This window comes from Rhinopithecus roxellana, chromosome 3 (assembly GCF_007565055.1).
Source record: "Rhinopithecus roxellana isolate Shanxi Qingling chromosome 3, ASM756505v1, whole genome shotgun sequence".
In the NCBI taxonomy this organism is placed as follows: Eukaryota; Metazoa; Chordata; class Mammalia; order Primates; family Cercopithecidae; genus Rhinopithecus; species Rhinopithecus roxellana.
The window spans coordinates 10,067,159-10,082,321 of NC_044551.1; positions in this window are offsets into that span (position 1 = coordinate 10,067,159).

Below are 15,163 nucleotides of genomic sequence, written 5' to 3' on the forward strand. Positions count from 1 at the left end.
CCCAAGTCACACTGAATATTTTTGTTCCTGCTTGCTGAAAAAGATGTGGCAGAATTCTGTCTGGCAGGAAGTTCTAGGGAAGAAGACATGCAGCTCCCATTCACCTCAAAACTAAAGGCTCCAAAACTAGATTTTTAGAATTAAAACCTGATGTATGTGAAATGCACACATTGGCTTAGGTCAGTTTGCAACATTTTCCCATTCTCAGTCTAGGGCTCATTCTCCAACTTCTTATTTGTTTTTATGGGTTCTTTCATTCCCAGGATGGTTAACAGTGGGAATATACACCCCTTTCAGGGAAAACCCCATCCCCTACCCGTTGTGGGTGGTCTTACCTTTAGGCCCCCAAAGAGCGCTCCTATTAGTTTATGAGTACTTCATCAGTTCATTTTGCCAAAGCTACATAATTTATTCTTAAATAATTCCACAAATAAGACAAAAGTACTAAACTTTCTCTAGATTGGTTCAGTTCCAGTTTCAACTATAATGAGGATTCATATCTTGACTTGTGGTTTCCTGTGAGCAAGTCAAATGAGGCCATATATCTTTCTCTAAAACAGAAAATGAATTTCAGGCCCTATATCTTTGCTTAGGAAAATATATTTTTTACTAAAGCAGAGGTTGTCAATTGGCTACGCATAGAGTATATTCTGATCACTGTCATGTTTAATTTGGTCTTCATGATGTGTACCAATACATTGTTTTAAATAATTTAAATTCATTTTCATCATTTTAAATTACAGAAATTACATATAAAAATCTGGATGCCTGCCTTCTCCTAAAAGGTAAGAATATCTAATAATATTAGACTTACAATCTCCTTCATCAACAACCAGGAAGAAGTAAGTAGCAGCTACCACCTTATACAGAGCAATTACCCTCCAGTTTGCCACAGTCCCCAGCACTCTCTGTTGTCCCTCCATAATGAGCTCTCTACTTACCATTTATTATTGTGCTTATACTGTTGTTTTCCTTATAGTTGAATTAAATGGATTATGAAATGTGTCCTGTACTTGTGTCTCAATTATGAGTGGGAACCAAATACAATCTTGAGAAATTCACCTGATATGGTTTGGCTATGTCCCCACCCGAATCTCATCTTGAATTATAGCTCTCATAATCCCTATGTGTCATAGGAGGGACCCAGTGGGAAGTAATTGAATCATAGGGACGAGTTTTTCCTGTGCTGCTCTTATGATAGTGAATAAGTCTCACAAGATATGATGGTTTTAATAAAGGGCAGTTTCCCTGCACATGCTCTCTTGCCTGCCACCATGCAAGACATGTCTTTGCTCCTCCTTTGCCTTCCACCATGATTGTGAGGCTTCCCCAGCCAGGTGGAACTGTGAGTCCATTAAACCTCTTTTTCTCTGTAAATTACCCAGTCTTGGGTATTTCTCCATAGCAGTATGAGAATGCACTAAAACACCACCTGTACCCAACATATCCAGGTTTCAATCAAAAATAACTCATTATACTAAAAACTGGGAAGAGCTCAAACTGAATGAAAAATCACAAAAATTCTAACACTGAGATGACAGATATTAGAATTATCTGACAAAAATTTTAAAGCAGCCATCATAAAATTACAAAATGCTTGAAACAAATTAATAAATAGAAAGTCTCAGCAAATAAATAGAAGATGTAAAGAAGAACCAAATGAAAATGTTTGAACTGGAAAATACAATAAACAAATAAATACCTCAATAAATGGGCTTACTAGAAGAGGGGAGGGAACAGAGGAAGAATCTGTGGACTGGAAATTTTGTGACCTGAACAACAGAGAGAAATAGATGAGAAAATATGAACAGAGCCTCAGGAACCTGTGAAACTAAGCAAAAGATCTAATATTTGTATCATCAGAATTTCAAAAGGAGTCAAGGAAGAGGTTGGGCCCAAAGAAATACTCAAAGAAATAACAGCTGAAAATCCCCCAAATTTGGCAAAAGAGATAAACCTACAAATTCAAGAAGTTGAGAAATTCCCACCCAGAGAAACCCATACTAAGATACATCATAGTCAAACTTCTAAAACTCAAGACAAAGGAATAGCTTGAAAGCCATATGAGAGGAATAACATCTTACTTTTAGGGGAGAAATAATTCAAATTACAGATGATTTTCACCAGAAATCAAGGAGGCCAGCTGGAAATGTGCAATATTTTTCAAGTGCTGAAAGAAAAAAACTGTCAGCCCAGAATCCTATATCCAGTAAACCTTTCAAGAATAAAGAGGAAATCAAGACATTTTCAGATGAAGGAGAACTAGGAGAGTTTGTTTTCAGCAGGCCAACCCTAAAAGAATGGCTAAAGACAGTTCTCTAAACAGAAAGAAAATGATGAAAGAAGGAACATTGGAACATGAGGCAGTAAGAAAGAACATAGCAAGACAAAATATGCCTAAGTACAATAGATTTTCCTTCTCTTGAGTCTTCCAAATGACTTGGACACTCAACAGAGATTACATGACTATCATCATAAGTTAGAGGTATAGCCTATAGCTCTGGGAAAACTTTCTCTAGGCCTTGTTGTTATTTCCCCTTCCCCCTCCCTCAAAGCATGGGCAATAAAGCAGATCAAATAGGAGCTGAGTTTGTGGTCCTGCTTAAGGTCAAAGGGACTTCAAACTGTCCACAATAGGGGGACAGCCAGTCCAAGAGAATTCCCAAAAGCAATGTTGGTCGACTTTGGAGGGCCAGATCCTTCCTGCGATTATAGCTGTTGCTTCTGCAGCCTGTCAGAGCAATATGCTGTTCTGGCCAAAGCCCATAAATTTCAGGCCTACATCTTTCATATGTGGGCCTCCCATTTGTGATAAGATTTAGTATGGAGCTTTAGTTTAAGCCATTTCTGCCAGCCTTATTATCTTTATTTTCTTACTTTCTCACTCTTTTTTTTCTACCATTTTCATTTTCAGGGCAGCAGAAACATAAATAAACATAATGGCAAACAAACTGTTTCTGGAACTTTAAATTGCTGGCAGACCCAAATGGACCATTAATTAGTTAAGAGAAGTACAGTAGTCCCTTCTTTTTTTGGGGTATGATTGTGACAATGCCTGGGGGAGCCTGGAATTGACAAACTGTTGAGTGAAATGTGCTTTGGCTGCATAAAGAGGGTAATTTTTTTATTTTAAAAATCCTATTGTGGTAAAAACACTTAAGATGAGATGTACCATCTTAACAAATTAAGCATATAATACATTATTGTTGACTACAGGTACATGTTGTATGGCAGATCTTTGGAGCTTATTCATTTTGCTTGACTGAAATTTTATATTTGTTGATTAGTAAATCCCCATTTACCCCTTCCTCTGGTGCCTGGCAACCACCATTCTACTCTTTAATTCTATGCATTTAACTATTTTAGCTACCGAGATAAAGAGAGTAATTCTTAACAACCAGGTATGGGAAGAGAGTCATTTCTGGCACAACCCAAGGGGAAGTGTGCAGTGCTTGCCATTGGTTCAGTATAGCCTGCATGAGTTTTGCTTAGGGAAAACTGTGTCTGTGGCCTTTTGTGACAGGGACCTTATATGATCTGTTTCATAATCACTTTACATGATCATCTCTCATCACGTTTTCTCCCATCCCATGCTCCAGCCACACAGAGTTACTTACTGTTCCCTTCTCTTCGATGCCTCTGTGCCTTTGTTCATGCTGTTCATTTTGCTTACAATGACATTGGCGCCTTATGCTTGGAAAACTCCTTCTTATTTTAAAAACTGGCTTAAATATCTCTTTCTCTGGGGAGACTTTTCTACATTTACTCCACCCTCCCCTCCACCCCATCCCTGTGAATTGCTTTCTCCTCTGTCTCCTATAGCTCCTTGTATGGATATCTATTATAGTCTGTATCACTTTGTACTGTCCCTGTACTTGATTGTGAAAGTGAGATCTTGTGCATCCTCGTACCTTTAGGGACTAGCTCAGAGTTGGGATATGGTAAGAACTCAACAAATTCTCATTGAATTAACAAACAATTGAATGAGGATATACCCAATGTCATAGTGACAAAACATTGCCTAACACATCACTGTTAGAAAAGAGGGATTAAAAAATGCAATGTCAGGCTTTAACTTCTGGGAAGATGGAGTGATGCTTTCCCTATTCCTTTTGGATAAAATATACGTTTCCTCATTTCTTCTGGAGTAGGATATACTTTTCTCTATTCCTTCCCTGGATATTATATAAAAAACAAACATAACAAGACTCTGAAAGTTGGAGAGAAGAAGGCAGACTAGATAGCACCTTGAGACCTAAGGAACTCAGTGGTAAGTTCTGCAGGTTTTCTTTTCTCTGCGTGGATCCCAGACTTATTGCCTCAGAAACTGGCAACCTGGAAACAGGAATGTTCATGGACAAAGAAAATAAACCTCAATGAAAGCCTGATCTCTGTACTCGGAGGGCCAGGAAAGGAGAAGCCTCGCAAGGCAGAAAACTTTTAGATAATAGCCACTCTACTCCAGCCAAATACCATAAAACTGTGTACCCTCCTTCTCACCATGCCAGCACAAACCACGTGGGGAATCCCAGACTTCTATCTAGTCTGTGATAAGTCTTTCCTGATCTCTCTTCTAGGGGCTAGGACCTGTATTCCCGCTGAGTGGCAGTGAGCTGCCTGTCTCCACTTGGTGCTGGTGGAGGGCCTCGGGGAGCAGTCATGAGGCACTCCTAAACTCCCACTCTGGGAGGTACCCATGGGGACCTAGTGGGAGCCAGAACTGTCCCATCTTCCCAGAGTAATGAAGGACTTTCTCCCTGTGGGTGATGATGAAGGCTGAGTCAGAAACCTGGACTTTGGCTTCCACCTGGCAGTAATGAGGTAGGTGGTGTCCCCCTTTCCCTTGCTGGAGTGGTGTCAGAGGATGCCAGCTAAAACAGAAGGTTTAAAGTCAGACTTGTTGCACAGTAACTTTTTCATTTGCACTGGAAAGAGATGTTGCCTGTGAAAACCCTGGATTCATCAATTTATTCAGCAAATGTTTATTGAGTATCTACCATGTGCCAGGTTCAGTGTGGGACATTCGGACATCAGACACAGATCGACATGGTCTCTGCCCATGAAGCTTACATCCTAGCAGGGGAGACAGACTTCACAGAAATGAATGACTTATAGCACAATGAAACAATCACAGCATCACTAAGTAGTGCAGACTTCCATAAGAGAACCACACCATCACTAACCCTTCAGTGGTGCCTACCATGCTCTTAATGGAGAAACAAACACTTAAGACCTAGACTCTATTATTTGTAGTGGTTTATTTTATAGTGGTTTATCTATTTTATAGTGGTTACCACCACTTCCAACCCCTTGGTAAAAAAATTGGCCAAGAAAGAGAGCCCAAGACTCTGTGCTTCACTGAGAGTATCTTTAAAAAATACATATTTAAAATGCATTAGCTCAGAGAAGTTTTTGGACTCACAATATACATTATGCTACCTTCCTTACAGATAAATGAGTCTTTGAAAAGATTTGCATTAAACTCACCAACATTTTCCAATTTTCACTCATGTAACTAACTGGTCTACTTGTAGATTGCACACATAAATGGTTGAGTTCTTTACTCGGCAAACATATTGAGCATCTACTATTTGTCAGAAACTGTACCAAGACTTAGAGACACAAAGATATGGAAGACACAAAGTGATGACAATTGAAGCAAGGAGAATTTTTCCAATTCTTTATGTGTGAAACTTAAAAAAAAAAAGATAAATGAGACATCGTATTTATTGCAGCATTATCTGGGATTGAAAAACACTGGAATGAATCCAATTGTCCATCAATAGAGGACTGGTTGAATAAATTATTAATACATCCATACATTGCATACCATGTTGCTGTAAAAAGGGATAAGAAACAGTCATCTCTCCATATACATGGGGGATTTGTTCCAGGACCCTGCCTCTCCCCACCCTTGTAGTCACTCCTGTGGAATCCACCTACACTAAAAGTCAGGGTGTACATCCCATGAATACTGTATTTTTGATCCATATTTACTTAAACAAATCTTCATATAAGTGGACCTGCTCAGTTCAAACCTGTGTTGTTCAAAGGCCAACTGTGCTGCTATGCAGCTATATCTTCAGAATACGATATTAACAAAAAGAAAAAAAGGAAAAAGAACAAAAAGTAAGATGGTAAAGTATGCTAAATATGCTATCATATAAGAAAGCTAAATTAAAAACCAATGTTAATAACATTTTTAAAAAGAAGGATAAAATTAAATTTTAATAAAGTAAAAACATAATTGTCTAGTGGAAAAGGAAGGAAAAAGACGAATCAAAGTTGTAGTTCTCTGAATAGCTCTTATTTTGTAGATTTGATTTGAAACTTAAGTGACACAGGAATTTGTCTGCAAATCCTTAATGGGACATACACTAAAGGAAAAAAAAATTCTTGCAAGACAAACAAAACTTCCCCAAACAATAAAATGCCCTTAAACTGTTTTCAGTAATCATATTTTAGTGATAGTATTGATATCATCATTGTGAGACCATTATGCTTTATTTTCTGAGAAAACAAATGAGTAATTATGCTTTTTGTCCTTAAAAGCTGGGATTTCAACATGAGAGAAAGGAGATACAAATGTGAGAATGAACTTAGACACATATTCTGTGGACCCGATTTCAAACGAGAAGAATCAGTATGAACTTATATGTTTCCTTAAAAAACAAACAACCTTCCTCCCAAAACAAAAACAAAAAACCAAAATCTCTTTCCTAGCTATACCCCTCCAAAGAGGCCTAGAAACAATGACTGACTCAATAACAAGGATCATTCTAATGAATGAATTAAGGGATCTAGGCAGTGATCAATGCTGCTAACATCACACCAAAGGAGACTGATATTATGTACTCCTAACAGAAATACAAACCTTACCTTGTCCCCAAATTGAACCTTAATCTGCTCAAGCCTCTAGAACTCACCACCAATTATCAGAAAATTGAATGGAGAGAGTAACATTTTAAATGACACCATGGAGATGTAATACTCAGAATCCACTCTGGCAAACCCTACAGGAAAAATGGCCAGTTTCTTCAACAACTAAATTACAAGGAAGCAAAATGATGTCAGAAAAATCCTATACATTCAAAGAGATTTGAGGGACACATTAATAAATTTCAATACATGAGCCACATTTGGATACTAAGTTGAATATATTACTTGTTTAAAAAATGAGACAATTGGAGAACTTGGACATTGAATATTGTTTGGTATTAAATAACTAATGTTAATTTTAGAAAAGATCTAAATAAGATTTTAAAAAATCACAGTAAGGGTATCATGGTTATGCTGTCAAAAATAGTCCTTGTCTTTTAGAGCTACATAGTAAATACTTACAGGTGACATGACATAATGGTGGGGATTTGCTTCAAAATAATCTAGAGTTGAGGGGACTGGATGGGGTAGAGATGAAACAAGATTGGCCATGAATTGAAAGTTGTTGAAGGCATGTGATAGGACTCATGAGTGTAAGCTCTCTAGCATATGTTAAAAAACTTTTCATAATAAAAGGTTAATTACAAAAAGAGGCAGCCTGTTTAACGTAAGATTTACACTCTGATTTCACTTAGGCTTGGTCTGAGTCTGTTTAGGACCTGTCATGTGGCTCCTGTTTCCTTAGATACCAACAAATATTATAAAAAGAAAAATGACTTTGCTGAGATACTTTTTCCATGTGCTCCCCTCATGTAAGAAAAATTGGGGGATGCCAAACCCGTGAAACTGAGACTGGGACAAGGAGCCCCCTGTGGTTGCTGACTAGCTCTTTAGAGCTCTGCTTCTTGTGTTTGGTCTCTAGTACTTATATCCAACAGTCATCTGTCACTGTGGCTTGGAAATCATGTGGCATCCGAAAAGGAGGGAACTCCAAAGGCAGGGCTATGTCAATTGCTCAAAAAAGGGGAATGGAAGATGTTGCCTCCATCCAGCAGCATAATAATTGAGAAACATTTTTGAATCCAGGATCATGGATTTTTAGGGCTCTTACGAACTTTATATTTTGTGTAGTCCAAGTCACTTATGTGGCAGGTGAAGAAATGGAAGCTCAGAGAAATGAAGTGACTTGGTCAAGGTTGCAAAACTAATACATTGTTGGGACCTGAACCCATATTTTACTGATTTCCAGAGTTCAGTGCTCTTTTCTGCACATTACATCTGGGGTGGTGCACCTTGATTTGTTTCTTTGATTTCATTATGAACTCTCTAGAATCTATTTCATGAATTCTCTGGAGTAATGTGCTACTGTGATGTAGAATTTTCTGTTCTTTCAGTACAAGGGGAGACAGGGGCTATTGAGGCATGTGTTGGGGTGTGGGGGAGTGGGGTGATTTTAAAATAGTCGGTATAATTGGCTGAAAGAATCTCCTTAGGGTGAATTGTGGCTCATGCTTCATATGAGGAAAGCTGCATGAGTTTGTGCTTTCCAGACCCCATGAAGGATGTTATGGGACAAGCAGGCTTTAGAGTCAGATTACCTGAGTTTGAACGCATGCTCTTCTACTCTTTACTCATAGTGTGACCTTGAACAAGTTAGTGATCTCTCTGTACCTCATCTACGAAGCGAAAATAATAATAGTACCTACATCATGGTCTCATTGTGTAGATTTAATGGGTTAATATAGGTAAAATTCTTAAACCAATATCTGGCACCATGCAGGAAACGTGTGTGATCTCAGAGGGGAAACTGGATGCAAACAGCAGTCAATGGGCATGACCAATAGAACATACACATGAGACTGGTAGGTATCTTGGAATTTCAAATAGGGCCTACTTGCTGAACCTACTTGCAGGGTATGATTTCAGGGTGTTAAAAATCTCCTTCTTTCCAGAGCCAGTTGGGTGCCTGAAAGTCTCAGCTCTGGATTGACTGTGTTACAATCCAGTGTGTTATCTGGAAGTAGCAAATGTAATCATGTAAGTCATTCACGTCTCATAGACAACTCACTTATCATCTGAAGGAGCTAGTCATGCAGTCAAGCTTTTTTGGTAGGAAACATGGTCAAGGAGTAGTGAGTGCCTCCAATGCAATTGTAGCAGATACCATTGGTGCCTCCAGCACTTGCTTACACAACAAAAGCTCCTTGCTATAAAAAACCAAAAACAAACCTGCAGCTCTGTCTGAGAATGTTTTGTGTTTTTTTCCTAGCCTTGGGAGTACATTCAACCAGTATTAGTCCATTTTCATGCTACTGATAAAGACATACCCGAGACTGGGTAATTTATAAAGGAAAAGAGGTTTAATGGACTCACAGTTCCACATGGCTGGGGAGTCCTCACAATAATGGTGGAAGGTGAAAGGCACGTCTTACCTGGTGGCAGACACGAGAGAAAAAGAATCATGCAAAAGCGGTTTGCCCTTATAAAACCATAAGATCTCGTGAGACTTATTCACTACCACAAGAACAGCATGATTCAATCATCTCCCACCGGGTTCATGCCACAACATATGGGAATTATGGAAGCTAAAATTCTAGATGAGAATTGGGTGGGGACACAGCCAAACCATATCACAGCCCATGAGCAGGACAAGCTGGAAGGGCTGGAAAGTTAATGACCCTGGAGTGGCTCTCAAACAATGATGATGGGGTGTTGGTGGGTAAAGATCCCAGCTTCCTAGTCCCTCATTTGGAATAGCTCTGAGGAGTGCTCCACACTGTGTCCTGGAGTTCCCAGTGGGATTGTACTCCAGTTGCCAATAGTGATAAATGCATACAAATGTACCCTTTATTGGCTTTTTATTCTCTCCCTTCTCACTTCCTTACTTTCCTATCAGTTTCCTGGTATTGTCTTCCAATGAGACTCTTTGTACCAAATCTGTACCTCAGGACCTGCTTTTGGGGGAGCCCAAACCAAGACAGCCTCATCCAAGTGTTTGGCTTGGGTCTCCCAGCCTCTTATTTCTTCTGACTCTGAATTTCCCACATCTCCAACCACAATTCCAATCCTCAAATTTAGAGATTATTTTTCTAATATTATTTTTCTATTTTAGGGATTATTTGGCTACTACTTCAGTGTGAAACACACACCCTGTCGTCCTCAAATATTTCTATTGCATTCTATTTTGGGTAGCAAGGAAGTGGGTATTGAGAACTAATGATTATCGGTGCCATATAGAATGACACTTAGGAAAGGGAAAAACTGTCAAAACACCATTTCTCTGCAGAACTCAAGACTTCAATCCCCGTGACAACCAATTCCTAAACAACATCAGGGAGTTCCAGTTTGGGTTAGAGGTAAGTTATCTGACATCTCTTGTATCAATACCACCATCTAGAGATTTGTGGTTTATACCTGTCTTCAGATTTACTGACCCTGATGGTATTATTATAACCACCGCAAATTCACCAAACTCCTTTGAAAGTGTAATTTTATACAGAATTGGAAAATGTTAACATTTCTAAATCCTTTACATATGCAATGAACTGAAGAGAACAAACATTTTAGGAAAATTAATAAAGTAATTTACAGCTTAAAGTTCAATATTGCTAAAAGCTGACCAAACTACTGTAGTAGTTAGACAATGATGACAAGGACAAAACAAATAACTCTGAAAGTAATCTCTTTCAGACCAAACATACTAATCATTTTCATAACCTTTTTTTCCTCCTTAGAAAGCAATGGCAATACTTACTAAGTCTTATATAAAAGATGGCTCATGGAAACCTCCAAATAAATAATAATAATATTCAGTGTTTATATAGCGCTTTTTTTCCCCATCGTGGAGCTCAAAGCATTATCAAATAATTATGAGATTATTTCTGTTTTATGCCCAACATAATCCTTTCCTTTATGAAGTAGTTATGAAGTTTTATTATATATGTCCTTAAATGATTCCAGAAGCAGAGAGTTATTAATTGATCAGTCGCTCATTCAATCATTAATCATTAATTAATACAATAAATTTTTTCATTCATCCATCCATTCATCCTTTCCCCCCGTCTATCAGTTTACAAATATTTATTAAGTAGTCACTGCATATGAGGTCCTCTGCTAAGTTCTGGCTGTACAGTGTTGATCAAAACAATTATGGGCCCCAGCTGTCATGGAGCTAATAGCATAGTGAATTCTACAGCACAAATTCTAGTAACATTCTGTGATTATACTATTTCTATCTAAAAAAAATTTTTTAAAGGCCAGTCAAGTGAAGCAATGGGAGTGGAGGAGGAACAAAGAAATCCATAACGGATTGTGATCAATTAGTTTAAACACCATTGCACTCAGACCGGCCTACAATGTTTTGTAAAATATGTTTTTCCTAATTAAAACTCAAACAGTTAATTTGAGGCATAATACTTTTAATTATGTAAATTTGAAAATGAGAGCACTTGGACAGAGAACAGAGGTCTTGTATAAATACGGCTGAATCTGGCAAACCTTAATCTGTAGTCTGTGCAGATTACTGTGGTTTGATCACACTATGAGGTGGGAAACTCTCCAGCACCAGTCCTCCAGTATGGTAAGGCAGGACAGCAACCCACAGAAACCAGTACATCAGCCCACTTCTGTTTTAATGTTGCTGAGTTGCCTTTATTTGAAAAAAATAAAAATTAAGAGAACAGAGGTGACAGGTAAGGCAAAGTTTGGGATAGGTATGTTTTAGAGTTTCCATGCTTTGTGGAGTTCACAAATTCCTCTGATTCCAAAGCTTCTAAAAGGTCAGATAAAATTTTTTTTTTTTTTTTTTTTTTTTTTTTTTTTTTTTTTTTTTTTTGAGACAGAGTCTTGCTCTGTGGCCCAGGCTGGAGTGCAGTGGTGCGAGTTTGGCTCACTGCAACCTCCACCTCCTGGGTTCAAGCAATTCTCATGCTTCAGCCTCCTGAGTAGCTGGGACTACAGGCATGTGCCACCACACCTGGCTAATTTTTGCATTTTTAGTAAAGATAGGGTTTCTCCATGTTGGTCAGGCTGGTCTCAAACTCTTGACCTCAGGTGATTCTCCCATCTCACCCTCCCAAAGTGCTGGGATTACAGGCATAAGCCGCAGCACACAGCAATAATCATTCTTGATTCATGGAAAAAGCTGAATCATCTGTTGCTGAGGGAAATGGAAGAGTTCCTCCTGAGACATCTCTGTTGGTCATGTGTTTTGCTTTGGATTTCTCTATGGAAGACCACAGAGGTGTGGGAGAGAGCTGAGTTCTTAAAAGAAATAAATGTGCTCACCTTTATTGACATAGTTTTACAATAGGAATTGCTGTAGCTTGTGTTTCCTTTTATTTGATTGGAGTGGGTTGTACAAATCTGGTGATTTAGATCTTTCCCTCTCTTTACCTTAGGAAATTTTTGAATCAGGTCTTATCTGCATAGGCCTAGCCTGGTAGGGCCAATTATTTGTCCTTCAGGAATTCTGAATGACTGACTTATGCCTGAGGTAAGTCGGTTTTCTGTCTCATGTGCATATCTGCATTATAATCATTTTTGTGCACGTCTCCATTGTAACCAATTTTGGAGCATAGTATATTTGTTTATTTACATTGTATATTTATTTGCATGTAAACATGGACATGTCTAGACTATGAGTTCTTGCAGGGCAGCAATTGTATCTTTTCCTCTTTCTACAGTGACCAGGTCAGTGTCTGGCAAATAGAAGTGTTTGATGTGTTTGTTGAGTGAGTGAGTGAATGAATAAATGAATATATCTCTCTCTCTCTAGATGCTAAATGGTGGGGATTCTGGAGTCTATTTGTATTGGTTGTTAACATGGCCATCCCATGTGTTGTTGACTGATCACATGTGGGACTGCTTTGATTTCCTACAACACTGCTAATATTCAGGATATTACTGTATCCAACTGTCTTCCAATAGAGTTGCTTTTGTAGTTTGATTTGGAAACAGTGCTATATTACTTCAAATGATTGTCAAATAATAAAACAAACAATAATAACCTGAAATGCCAGAAAATATTATTTTCATGGCAACTTTTCAAAAAACAGTTCTACAGGATCCATTTACAAAATATACATGGATAGGATTGGGCATGGTGGCTCACACCTGTAATCCCAGCACTTTGGGAGGCCAAGGCAGGCAGATCACGAGATCAGAAGATTGAGACCATCCTGGCTAACATAGTGAAACCCCATCTTTACTAAAAATACAAAAAATTAGCCGGGCGTGCTGGCAGGCACCTGTAGTCCCAGCTACTTGGGAGGCTGAGGCAGGAGAATGGTGTGAACCCGGAAGGTGGAGCTTGCGGTGAGCCGAGATCGCGCCACTGCACTCCAGGCTGGGTGACAGAGCCAGACCCCATCTCAAGAAAAAAAAAAAAGAAAAATACACCAACAGATTAAAGCGTATTGCAGACTACTGAGTGATATGTATCATTTTTATAATAGAAACAAAAATGTTTGCCATATAGCAGTATGTGGTAAAGATAAAAATAGCTTGTCAGGTAGGCCAGGGAAGTTTCTCCATAGTAAGCTATAGATGGAGCAGTGAGGGGGAAATGGTTTATTGATTATAACATTTAAATGTTACTTTTTCTGAATTGATTCTTGTATGAATAAGGGAAGGTGGAAAGCTAAAGCCATTTAGGATTTGAGAGGGTCTGGGTATAAGGGGATAAAGGCACATACTTGTCATTGTTTGGAGCATATATCAGGCATAGAAGTTTTAGGTTTCCAAATTTATTATTAGGATTAGGTGGGAAGTATACAACAGAAAGCTTCAAATAATAGTGGATTAAATAGTTTTTATTTTTATTTCATGTAAAAGAAAATGTACAGGATTGGCATGGAGGTGCTTTGGTCATCAACTGCTTCTTTCCACTTCACTGTCACTAGCACTTGGCTTTGATTTAAGTTTGCCTCATGGTTCAGCATTATTGCTGGAGCTCTAGCCATCACATCTGCAATCCAGGCAGTAGGAAGGAAGAAGGGGGAAAGGGCACTCCTTCCAGCGGAATCAGCTCCTTTTATAGGTACTTACTAGAAACCTCGGCCAATCACTTTCACTTATTTCTCATTGACCATTACTGGCGAGGAGAGAGGCTCGAAAATGGCTTATTTTGGCTGTACACATTTGTGGTACCAAATAATATTTGAGTTTTGATGCCAGAGAAAAAGAGGAGATGACTGAGTAGCAAACTGGTAGTCTCTAACCTTCAAGCAGATTACAGGTAGTCTTGTAGGTTTGGGAATGTCTCATGTCTCTTCAGAGTGATTTTATGTATCTCTGCTCTGACCTAATATGCATAAGGTTTAAATTTGAACTTTCAGAGAGCAATTTTATTCAACTTATTTGTAAGTTCTCAGGGAAAGCCTCAGTGTAAATCCATATGCTGACTCTTAACAGGCTGTCACACAGATATTTATGGCTAAAACCAGAAAAATAATGTGATCCTTTCATGGTAGAACATGGTAAGTGACGAGGAGATTTTGTCAATCTACAGTGGACTGATATGACTCAGCAAAAAGACTGGAGAAGTCAACAGGAAGTCAGTGTGTGAAAGCGTGAAAGCGGGGGCTGAATCAGTTAAGACATAAGGAGCCCAACCATTCAGCCAGGCTGCCCTTGGTCCTCAAATAACTCATCAGACAACATACAGATAGCTTTTCAGGCATGTCTCAGTAATCTTTTGAAACTGTAGGGCTGTTGAGACATCAGCTGCCCTGCCCTTGGGCAGGTTGCACACAGTGTTCTTTCTCCCTCACCACAGGTGTGTCTGGCTTAGTCAACTTGGGATGCTATAACAAAATACTGCAGATTAAGTGGCTTAAACAATAGCAATTTATTTCTCATGATTCCGGAGGCTTGGAAGTCTGAGATCATGGTGCTGGCCTATTCATTTTCTGGGGAGGGCCCACTTCCTGGCTTATAAATGGCTACTGTCTCACCGTGTCCTCACATAGCAGACAGACGGAGCAATTGAGCTCTCTAGTTCTTTTCTTGTAAGGACACTGGGATCTCATTGGAGCAGGGCCCTGCCCTTATGATCTTATTTTACCTTATTTACCTCCTTATAGGCCCCACCTCCAAACACAGTCACACTGAGGGTTAGGCCTTCATCATATGAATTTGGAGCAGACATGATTCAGTCTACAGCAGTGTCCTTTCCCAAACCAAGAGCTTAGTAAAAAAGGAAGCACTTCTTTGATTGACCAACAGTACCTTCCTTTATTCAGATAGTTTTCTAAAAACAACCAAGCTTGAAGCACTGCTCTTC